Below are 12,549 nucleotides of genomic sequence, written 5' to 3' on the forward strand. Positions count from 1 at the left end.
AAAGTACGTATAGTCTGGTATATATTAGAGCTACTTTATTTAAATGATTTATCTTGTGTCTGTTAGGACAAGCCAGACTCTTTATGATTAATACGTATTAGAAAAACAAAATGAGTCTTACCTAAAACATTAAGAAAGTTTCAAAAATTATTTCTTATACATGAAAATCACTTTCATTACAATTTTTGTTTTAAAATGTTTATTTTTCCATGTAAATATTTTATTACTCTGTAGTACTAATCAGAAATGCTTAAACCAGGTCAGCAAGCTCTCATTTTGCATACATGTGCAATTTAGTCAGAATAATAGTCTACATTTAGCAAGTCTCTCTATGATTCCACTCATGTAAATGTAAGCCAAGGAGAATGAATAGAATTATCAAATGTGAGACCATCACCATTCTTTTCAAAGGAAACCCTCTAGTACCCCATATAACCACACTTGCTCTTTTTCAAATGGCTTCATTTATTAATGCATTTTATTTAGAAAATTATTTTCTAGCTTAGTAAGAACTTCAATATTCCAATTATGAAAGAAAAATTTTGAAGTTTTATTTAGCACCAATATCAAATCCATCAGTGAATTTTATACTAATACTGTGTGAACTTATCTATTATCTTAATGTTTTATATGCTCACTTTTTATTAAATACTAAAGTTTATTCTCTGTCTTGACTATTATGCATAATTCTGAAATTAACATAGGAGTATGGGTAACTTTTTGATGAGCCAAACTGTTTTCTCTTTTGATGTATATGCAGAAATGTTATAGTTGGATTCTATCATAGTTCCATCTTTAACTTTAGTGAAAACTTCACAAATTTTTCTATAAAGGCTATAACTAACCTAAGTTCTGCCAATAGAACTATCAACTTACTATCTTTTACTTTATTGGCTTATTTTATCTTTATTTTATTATAATCAATATGAAATGATATTTCCTTAAGTGTTTTTTTGTTTGCATTTCTTTGATGATCAATGATGCTGAATATATTCTCATATAAATTTTGCCCACTTTCATATTTTATTTAGAAAAAAATCTCTATTTTATATCTGTTCTCATTTTAAAATTTAATATTGCTGTTGAATTGTTTGTATTGTGGTTATTAACGTTTTATGAAGTTTTAACATTTATGGCTTATAAAGCTCTTCTTTCATTCCACAAGCTGCCTTTTTATGTCAATGGTGGTTTCTTTTGCTGTGCAAAAGTTTCCAAATTGATATAATTCTGTTTGTCTAGGCACAAATCCATTGGACCTGTAGTTACGTAGTTACGGGAGATTGTGCACTGCCCAACATGGGTGCTGGGTACTGAATTTAGATGCTCTGGAAGAAAAGCAAGTGTTCATAACCACTGAGCCATGTCTCTAACCTCATTATTTCTACATTTTCAAGTCTTGTACTTAATAATTGAATTCACTTTCAGTTGATATATTCTATTTTGGGGACAAGATATTGGAACATATTCTAGGATGGTCTTGAACAGACAATATTCTTATTTCAACTGTTGAGGGCCTCTTGAGTATCCAGCATACAGACCTACGCTATAATGTGTTACAAGCTGCAGAAATGTAGTAAGAATTCAACTGAATATGATAAAGCTATACCTGGAAAAATCAAGGCATTCTTCCTGAGGAACCTAAATCTAAAGTAGTATTTGGTGTTATTCAGCTTTATTAATATATCAGCTGTCTTCTGCTATGAATTTTGTGTGTGTTCACAACTTCCTCAAGAACTTTTAGCAGTGTATTTTACCGAGCATCCTAGGCCAAAATGGCAAACAGACCAACTGCTGTCTCCTGAATTAAGGTAAATACCCTTAGGGAGACACCACCTGTCTCCTAGGCATAGCTTTGTTTCTTGTGCAAATGAAGCTCAGACCCTCCTTTCTTTCACAGCCTAAATGGCATTCCAGAGCAGTTGACTTAGAACAAAAGGGTTTTTTTTTTTTTTTTTTTTTTTTTTTTTTTTTGCATACCAGGTGCAATGTAGCTTTGAGACAGGCTTCCTGGTTCAGAGCAGATTTACCCTGCCCTGCCAGTGTATAGTGACATAGAAAAATAGAAGCAGTTTTGTTTTAGTGACTTATAGACTCTTTTACCTAACCACCTGTAAGATTGTAGTTTGAGAAAATTTATGATAGACTCATAACATTTCACCTAACCACTTATAGGAATATATTTTGAGCACATAAATTCCCTTTCTGACTTATTCCAGACCTTATCTGACCCCACCTCCTCTACTCACTCCCTTTTTGGGTTGCAAATGAAGCTGGCTATCACAGGCTTGTAGGGACCTTGGAAGCTTGGCTTGGGATGGTAAGAGTCAGGCTGCTGGCAGATCAGGGGCCAATTCTGGGAGAGAAATGAAGAAGAAGTTGGGGATGAGTCAAAAAGAGCTTAGTTAGAACTAGGATAGGATAGGAGGAGAAGGGACAGAGAGGAGCTAAGCATGAAAACAGAATTGAAGCTGTGTAGAAAGAATCTTGACTCAGGAAAATAAAATGAATGGGCTAAAGAGTTTTGTGTGCATAGAGTCATTTAATATCATAAAAGATTAGATTATCATCTGGTTGTAGATTCTTCCCGGACCCTGGGAGAGGACTTTTGAGGGGCTAGACCCCCCAAAATCTTGATAATAATGCCCACCTGAATTGATGTTTCTATATACTGTTAGAACATCTTAATTCATTCTGCATGTGACTATTCAGCTTCCTCAGCCTTGTTTGTCACAAAACCAGGTTTTCTGTAATGTATTTTTATCACATACACAGAATATCAAGTGACTGTAAATGTGCAACTTTTGCTTATCACTTGACCTCCATTTTGTTACACTTTTGTACATATGATTTTATGCCTGTGCAATTTTAATTACTATAGAAACTTTTTGATCTAGTAGTTTGATGTCTCCAGCTTTGCCTTTTGTAGCTTAAGATCTTTGTTTGTTGGGAGATTCTTTGTTGTCATATACAGATTTTAAAGTAATTTTTAATTTCTGTGTAAATTTTCATTGTAAAGTGAAGAATAGCATTAAATTTGTAGATCACTTTGAGTAGCATAGGCACCTATAGAACGTCAGTTCTTTGCATTTGTGAATGCAGGGCATATTTCCATTCACATTTCTGAATCTAATTTCCTTCACTAAGGCTTTACACCTTCTCAGTTAAATTTATTTTAAGAGTATCTTTATGACATTGCAAATGGAACAGCCTTGATTCCTATTTGAGATAGTTAATTGTTAATATAGGGAAATTGAAAGGTTTACAACACGTCCCCATGGTTGGGTGTGTTTGCATATGCCTGACGGACACTTCCGCCTAACCAGTTCCAGGTCAGAATAGCCATTTCCAGGTCAGGGCATCTCGCGTGACCAAGATCCATGACGTTCCATTGGCTACGTAGGTGCACAATGTGGCCATGTGATCTACGCGCTTGCGTGTAGTAGTGATGTTGATCTGTCCACGCCCAGCCTTTAAAATCCAGCGCCATGTTCCCGGTTCCTTCTTCTTCTCCACACACGTGTTTCCCGCAGGCCTGTTCACTCTCTGTCCCTTTATCTTTAATAAAACTCTTATTAGCGGATTCTGTCATGTTTCATGACATTTCCGTGCAGGGTAGAACAGCGCAGCCGAAAAACTAACATTTGGTGCCGAAAACCAAGCAGGTGCTTCCGGGCGCCCTATTCCTGGAAACCCGTAAACCGGGGACTGTAAAACTCTGCTCCATATGCGACAGACCGCTCTCCATTCGCCTGACTGCAGACAAATGTCATGCCACACCACTTTCTCCGGTTGGTGAGTCCCCCCATTTTTCGGCCAGTGTAAACGGATTCCTGAATCTGTGAGAACAACTGGTACCTCACAAGTATTCTTGAGACCGGGGAACCCCTGGCCATGGTCTTCATTGGCTATGGTCGGGCCCTATCGCAGGTCTGAGATTTCTAGCCCTCTCCCATGTCTGCAGCCTGAGATATTTCTCGCATTGGGACCACCGCTGTTGGGTGCGTCCTGGGGGCCACATGGGGCCGACACGTTCATCTGACTTGACGAAGCGGCAGACGCTGTCCGGATTCCTGGGGAATCCTTTCCTCATGTGGCGGGGCCCCCGCTTCTGTGGCTGACGAGCCAAGGAGCGGCTTGTGCCCGGTATCTGTCCTTGGCCTTGGGGACGCCTGGGGCCTTGGCTCCGGATCACGTTTGTTTTTTTTTCTTTTTTTCTTTTTCTGCCTCTACACTGCAGACATGGGAAGCAAGGCTTCCAACCCTGTTAGTCCTTCCTCTCCATTAGGCTGCCTTCTTGAAGCTTTAAAACCTCTCAGCTTAATGCCTTACATAATGATTCCTAAGCTAACTCATCTATGTTCTAAAAAATGGCCAAAGTATGCTTTAGAAAACAACAAAAAATGGCCGCCGAGCAGCTTCTTAGATCCTGATATTTTACAGGAGTTATCTAATTTCTGTCAGCATTCAGGCAAATGGAAAGAGTTGCCCTATGTGATAGCGTTTTTCTTTCTCAGTGCTAAACCGTCTCTTCTGGATTCCTTCTCTCCTGCTCATATGCTCTTACCTATGCCTAAACCGGAGGATTCTCTGACTCCGGAATCTCTAACTTTAGACCCTGCTAACATACCTCCACCTATTCGACCTCCAGCTCCAACTCCTAGAACAACCGTTCCTTCTGCTCCCCTTCCAGATTCTTCTTCTAAAGCTGCTCCTTCCTCGGCAGCGGCCATTTTCAAAGGCCCTGCCCTAGCTCCAAACTTCACTCCTCCTACCACCCACTCTCGGACTGCTAAATTGCCTGATTCCAGCCATCCAAACCCTTCTACTGTTCTCCCTTTGCGAGAGGTGGCTGGTGTGGATGGACTGATTAAAGTTCGTGTTCCACTCTCTCTAGCAGAACTCTCTCAGATAGAAAGTAAGCTGGGTTCTTATACTTCTAATTCTGCTGCCTTTATATAGTTTCAATATGTAACTCAATCTTATAGTCTCACCTTTCATGACATATTCATGATACTTTCTAATAACTTGCTTCCTGAGGAGCGCAGGCAGGTTTGGGAACAGGCTAGGACTCATGCAGACGAAATTCCTCAAACTAACCTTTCACACCCTCCAGGAGCTGAGGCGGTTCCTGACTGAGATCCACACTGGGATTATAACAGCCAGGGTGGCTGTCTAGCCAGAGATAGGTTTATTACCTGTCTCCTGACAGGTTTCCATAAGGCTGCCCTAAAACCAGTAAACTATGAAAAACTAAAAATTGTTATGCAAGATAAGGACGAAAATCTGCCTCATTTCTTAGAGCGGCTCACCAAAGCTCTACTTCAGTTCACTAGCTTAGACCTGGAGAGCACTGAGGGCAGGCAGCTGCTAATGACCCACTTTGTCTCACAGAGCTTCCCTGACATTAGGGATAAACTTAAAGGTTTGGAGAACGGCCCTCCAACTCCACAGGCAGATATGCTAGTGATAGCATTTAAGGTGTACCATGGTAGAGATGAAAAATCCCATAAAAGGAGCTGCCAGATGCTGGCAAGCACTGTCTGACCGGCTCCCCAAAAGCCATCTGGTCCCTGCTTCAAGTGTGGGAGAGAAGGCCATTGGGCCTGGGCTTGCACCACCATCCCACGAAGGGCACCGACAAAGCCTTGTCCAAAGTGTTACCAAAAGGGTCACTGGTCAGCTGACTGTCCTAATGTCCCAAGTGACATAGGAATGCCAGATGAAGACCACCCTCCAGCTGACTTTGTAGGCTTGGCTTACAGCGAGGACTGACGCTGCCCAGTTTCCGCCCCGGTCACTCTCATCTCACACAGGGAACCTAGGGTAATTATAAAGGTCAATGGGAGGCCCATCTCGTTCCTTTTGGACACTGGAGCTACCTACTCTGTCCTGAGAGAGTTTTGGGGGTCCACCTCTCCTGCTTGTCTCCCTATTGTCGGGGTTGGGGAACAGCCTTATCTACCTCATCAGACACCACCACTCAATTGCATTTTCAGAGGCATCCCTCTCACACACACATTCTTAGTGGTGCCAAGCTGCCCTGTACCTTTAATGGGGTGGAATCTTCTAGTTAAGGTTTGAGTGTCCATTTCTTTCACTCCACACATTCGCCTCATCCCAGATGCACCAGCAGCTCCTTTACTTCTCCTCCTAGCCACTCACTCTTCTGACTCTAACAATTCTTTTCCCCTACCAGTCTCTCAGGTAGACCCAAAAGTCTGGAATACCCAGAACCCTTCTATTGCTAGACACTATCAGCCTGTTATTATCCAGCTACAAGATCCTGCAAGGTATATCACCCAAGCTCAGTATCCTCTCTCACTCCAGAGCCTAAGAGGACTTAAGCCTATCATTTCTGACCTTCTCAGGAAAAAGCTGCTCTGCCTAACCTCTTCACCTTTTAACACCCCCATACTTGGAGTTAAAAAGTCTAATGGCACCTACTGCCTGGTTCAAAACCTCCAGCTCATTAACTCTGCAGTGGTCCCTCTCCATCCTGTAGCGCCTAACCCTTATACTCTCCTATCCACTATCCCTTCAGGAACCTCTCACTCTCAAGCTCCAAAGGAATAAGGTATCACCCCTTCATTTACCAACCAGGGCCACACAGAGCCGGAGGCAAAAAGGACCATCAAAAATATCCAGGCGGTAAGGAATATTGTAATACAATAATTTATCATTGTTTGATACTCAGCAACTGATCACCTGCGTTTCCTAAATGCTAACCTAATAAGGGAAACAGGTGCCTTAAATAAACTACCTCTAATAAGGCTTGTCTCCGATAAAAATTAAGCAGAATACTAAGGCCAGATCTACCTCAGGTAAATATCACATGTCTCTATCTGGGCAGGCCAGATCTACCTCAGACAAATGCCAACTCCAAAATAAAATAGTAATGATTCTTTCTCTCTAAGCTTTTTCTATGTCAATAGTATCTTGTCAAACACAAGGTTCCCAGCCATACCACAGAAGGTTCCCAGCCACAGCACAGATGGACAGCTGCAGAACGAGGGGATGGCAGAACGTCATTCCAGGACCTGCCCACCATCATTCCAGGACTTCACAAGATACCCTCTCATCCCCCGCCCCAAGAGCCAACCAATGCCCACTATTCAGCTGGAAGCAGTCTTTGAGAGAAAAGTCGCCCCCATACCCAGTCAACCACAATTTTTTTCTTTTTTAAAAAGAGTCAGGGATAAAAGGTTTACAACACGCCCCCATGGTCGGGCGTGTTGGCATATGCCCGACGGACACTTCTGCCTAGCCAGTTTCAGGTAAGGATAGCCATTTCCGGGTCAGGGCATCTCGCGTGACCAAGATCCATGACGTTCCATTGGCTACGTAGGCGCGCAATGTGGCCATGTGATCTACGTGCTTGCGAGTAGTAGTGATGTTGATCTGTCCATGCCTAGCCTTTAAAATCCAGCGCCATGTTCCTGGTTCCTCCTTCTTCTTCCTTCTTCTTCTCCACACACGTGTTTCACTCTCTGTCCCTTTATCTTTAATAAAACTCTTATTAGCGGATTCTGTCATGTTTCGTGACATTTCCGTGCAGGGTAAGAACAGCGTAGCTGAAAAACTAACAGAAATGCTATTGATTTTTGAAAACTGACTCTTTATTCTCCAACTATACTGAATTAGGGTATTTGTTCTATTATATTGTTTGTTACCATTTGTATCTAAGATCTGTACTCAATCCAGAACTCTGGTATTAAATATAATAGCTTCAGACTTACTAGTTACACACCACTGTCCACAAAGTATCTGGAAAATTTCATTGCTATTTCTGGACAGTTTATTTCTTTTCTAAGAATATGTGTATATATTAGCATTTGGAATATTAATATCTGTCTTACCTAGTTTCTTTGCAAGTTATACTTGTACAAAGTGAAATAATAAGATAGAGTTGATTCATAAAATTGTTATTTGCAGCTAGTATCCACATATAAGAGAATACCTACCATATTTGTCTTTCTGGGTCTGGGGTTACCCAAGTTTATTTTTTTCTAGTTCCAGACATTTACCCAAAAATATAATGATTTCATTTCTTTAATGTATGAGTAATATTCCATTGTGCAAATATCAATGATAACCGAACTACAATGCATAAAACCATAGAGGCTAGGTATAGAGTAAGAAACTATGGTTGGGGGCAGATACATAACTCTAGGAAAGTGAAATAGAATAGATAGCTGTGGATGGATTAGGGGTGGGAAATGCAAGGACCAGGTGGGGATGGAGACAAGGTGGGGAAATACCAGGAGAGACAGAAAAAAGTTACTTTTCATAATCTATAATTTTTAAGAAGCATGTGCTATATTAGTCCTATAGGTTATAATGTTTGCATTGTTTAATATAATTTAACAGTTTCTGATATATACTAAAAATATCTAATAATATGTTTCTCCTATCATATACATATATATGTGTGCATATATATATGTATATACACACACACATATATACATATGATATGACCACCTGAGTTTATATATATATTCTTTATATGGAAATATCAACTCTACACTTAACATATATTACTTTAAAGATTTATATTTTCTATGTGTATGTCTGAGTGCCTGCATGTACTTGGTGCTCCAGAGACCAGAAGAGGACATGGAACCTCTTCAAACTGGTTTCATGCCATTGTGAGCTGCCTTATATAGGCCCTGGTAATGGAACCCAAATTCTCTGATAGCTGAGCCATCTTTCCAGCCCCTACAAAAGACTTAACTTTTTTTAAAAGAAGAAATTACATCAAATTTCTGGATTTAATATACATTACATTTAGAACTAAAACATTCTGTGACATTTTATATGGAATTTACTAATTCTAAGCTTCATCTTACCAGGAAAATATCTATTTTTGTCTTTACTCGTCATCTTGTTCCTCTAGAGGGTCAGTAGTGTGGACAAATGTCTAGGCCACTTGCCAGGTCTATCCATCATTTTTTCTTTTCATTTCCTTTTCTTGGTTCTGTAAGCAGTATGGGTTGAAGGATGGCTAACTGTCTTCCAGGGACAAATAAATGTTTCTATGACTTGAGTCATCAGGATTCCCCTCTGTGGCCAGATGTATCTGGAAAAAGAATGGAAATGCCTTTCCACTGATAACAGTCCTTCAAATATATTCTTTCAAAGGGTAGACTACCACAGAGATGGTTCCACTTAGAAGACACCCACATGTGTGCTCTGAGTCAGACAGCGGCTATCATGCTGTGGTGAGGGATTCCCTACATAGGTATCCAATCTTTCCATAGACACCAAAAGTTCCTAGAAATGGATATGATTGGCCAAGTTTTATTTAGCTTGCTGACATTTTAGTTTTATTCAGTCCCTTTTCTGACCACTCTGTGGAAATCATGGAGTTATGGACTATAATAGATACAAAGCAAAGCAGACCAGGGTTCTCACAATGTGGTAGCTTGTATCATACAAGTTTAAGGAAACTGAAATAGATGCACCACTAGACAGACTGTAATTAACCTCATCTAAAGGTATAGTGTGGGTTTAGAGAGAAAAGGGATCATATCTCACTGGAAATATCATGAAGAACTCACAAAATAGTAAAACCTGTGGTGCTATTTTAAACATAGAAGATACATCCTAACTGGGCAAGATTTCAAAACCCTGGAGGAGCCTGACATGGAGAGAATAAAACAAAACAAAACTTGGTGCTTGTTTTGGGAAGAGAGATGCCTAGCTGATTGGTTTCTTTTCCAAATTAGAGAGCTACTAGGATAAATACAGAAAATGATGCCCATCTTTGATTATGGACAACATTTTGAGCAACTTGTGTCTAATTTGGTAATTTTTAGTGTAATAACATTGAATCAAAATAGAGAAAGAGAAATTGGAAACCTTGAGTAGAACTAAATTATATGAGAAGACATTAAACTATGAGGCCAGTGAGATGAAGAAGAAAGAACACAGCAGAAGATAGAGAAAGAAAGAAGAAAAATTAGAAAAATAAGCAGGAAGTGGACTGACAAGAGAGAAATCACACAGCCTAGCTAGATAGGAAGGATTATAAGTCCGACAATATAGGTTTGCTTTACTGTATAGCATAGAAAACATTACATAGCTTGGGGAAAGGTGAACGGAATTGGATTCCTCCTTGCTAAGTTTTCAGTAATCAGTTCACTTAGGCTGTTTATCTAGTAGACCGCTGAAAACAGAGATCTGAATCTAGAGGAAAATGGAGAGTACACACACACACACACACACACACACACACACACACACACACACACAAAACCTACAGAAACTGTTAAGGGTTAAAATTTTTCATTTTGCTCAGTGTGGTGGGGCATCCATCCAACTTGCTTTGTGCATCCACCTAGCAGACAAGGTGTGGGCCATGACAAACATATATGCTCTCATCATCTTCCATGAATTATTTCCTTCCTTCAATCACCATTCCCATAGTAGTAAATGATTATCAGGTGTTCAACAGTATGCTGTTGCAGCACATTACAAAGATGAATGGCATGTGTTTCTTTCTCTCAGACTTATGGAGATCACAGCTATTTTCTTATTTCAGAATCACAAATTCAAAATTCCCATTTTATTGTTTAATGTGTACACAGGTCTTAGAAATCAGTATAAATCAGCACATATACATGTATTTTCATGAAACTGCCTGAAAACCACGTGTAAATAAGTACGGGAAAAATTATTTTAAAATTGATTTATGAGAACTACAGATCATGCCTTCATGGTAGTTACTCTACTAAAAAGTCATTTCCCACTTTTCAGTTTGACATAGCACACAGATGGGAAAGTACAACTAAATTTTTTATGATCACATATATTATTTCTCAGTTTAAATTTATTTAAAGTATGTTGCGTATATCCTAATAATTTCAGATGTGGAGGCTCATCTTGACCTCACCAGCTATTCATCTGGTCCCTTTCCTTTCTTCCTCATTCTTGTCCTTTTTGTCCTTTTCTGTTTAAAATGATGTAACCGACTTTGTGTCTGCTGCTGAAAATACTCACATTATCACTCTGGCTCCAATTAGACACTTTACATTTGATTTAATTGAAAATGTTCTCAGTGAACAATTGTTTGAAGAACTATAGAGATAAGCTATTCTTCTTGGCTTAGTTCTTGTCCAGCAAACATCTCAGCTCTAACAGTTCTTCTTGTCCACAGTGTTAACCTCTGGCAATGTCAGCTGGGTTGTCAAACACTGTTACTCCCTTTAAAATCATCCTTTGAAGTCTTTAAAAAAACTGTTTTAACTCATGGAGCTTAAAATAGAATACACATACACAGGTATATAGCCAATATATATGGATATGATTTTTTGTGAGAAGTTAATGTCCAATTTTCATGAAAGTAAGCATAAGTAAAAGTAATATAATTCCTTATGAGAAATATTATCTCTACCTAGCAAAGAATGGACATTGCATGAGGCATGGCATTGTTTTCTTTTCTATTTGACTGTGTTTATGTCTCACCATTACCTATGATTATATGCATATAAGCAAAATGGTTGTTCCATAAAATCTAGAGGACACAAAGAAAGAAACAAGGCAACAAGACTTGCAATTATATGGCTTTAAGATGGACTTATATACTTACCTGGCAGGGGAGATACCATGATCACGAAGGTGGTTTTCCCAGGGCAAGGCTTATCCATTGCACTCCGGATGTGCTGACGCCTGCGATTTCCCCAAATGCGGGAAACTCGACTACATAATTTGTGGCAGTGGAGGACTGCGTTCGCACTCTCCCCTGTTATTAAAAAAAAAAAAAGATGGACTTATTAAGGTGGATAGGGTTTACCAGGATGTTTCTGAATTTCCTTCCATCATTTCTAATAATTTTGTGTGGTGCCATCGTGGTTGAACAAAGGCCTCTGTGGGGTATAACATCACAACTATGGAACAGCAGAGAAGGTTTCCCCTGAGTTTTCCCATATGGCATAATTCCAAGAAAACACAGAGCTTCATTTATTTCTCTAAAATTCTTGGATAACATGTCAATTAAGCATCCAAACATTTTATGCAAAAAGTAACATTTTATAAAGTATTATGTCTCCTTGGCCTAACTACTTCCTCATGCTAGGATCAAAGGTTTTGAACATATAATAGCATCTTTCTCCAGCACTTACTTCGTCTCCCCTTTCCCACATTGACCACTGGGGATGCACCAACAGAGGGGACTTTTTTAAAACAACAAGACAAGCATACACAGAAAAATCCTTTTAGATCTTTAAGGATTTTTTTTACACAAGGAAATCATAGAATATGAATACTAAATGCTTCACTAACATTTCCAAAATGTTATGGAACTATTGTCCTTTCTTTGAATTCTGTTTTAAAATGGCTCATTTACATCTATAAAACCCATGACCTTTAAATGATCATTAAAAGTAACTAATTTTGACTTACATTTTTTTTAATTCAGTTGGGAATTGTGGCACATACCTGTTTTTTTTTTTAATTAAGAATTTTTTTATTCATTTTACATACCAATCACAGATCCCTCTCTTCCCTCCTCCCAGTCTTCTGCCTCCAATCAACCTCCCATTCCCTTCT

General features: G+C 39.2%; 1 non-coding gene across 1 annotated transcript; it reads left to right on the plus strand.

Annotated features, from left to right (window-relative positions):
• The first annotated feature begins 11,582 nt into the window (after positions 1-11,582).
• Positions 11,583-11,746, plus strand: LOC128100240 (U1 spliceosomal RNA). The gene has a single exon (XR_008214751.1). It is a non-coding gene; the product is annotated as a U1 spliceosomal RNA (small nuclear RNA).
• The last annotated feature ends 803 nt before the right edge of the window (positions 11,747-12,549 follow it).

Source organism: Peromyscus californicus, unplaced genomic scaffold, assembly GCF_007827085.1.
Source record: "Peromyscus californicus insignis strain IS unplaced genomic scaffold, ASM782708v3 Scaffold_6__1_contigs__length_162567912, whole genome shotgun sequence".
Lineage (NCBI taxonomy): Eukaryota > Metazoa > Chordata > Mammalia > Rodentia > Cricetidae > Peromyscus > Peromyscus californicus.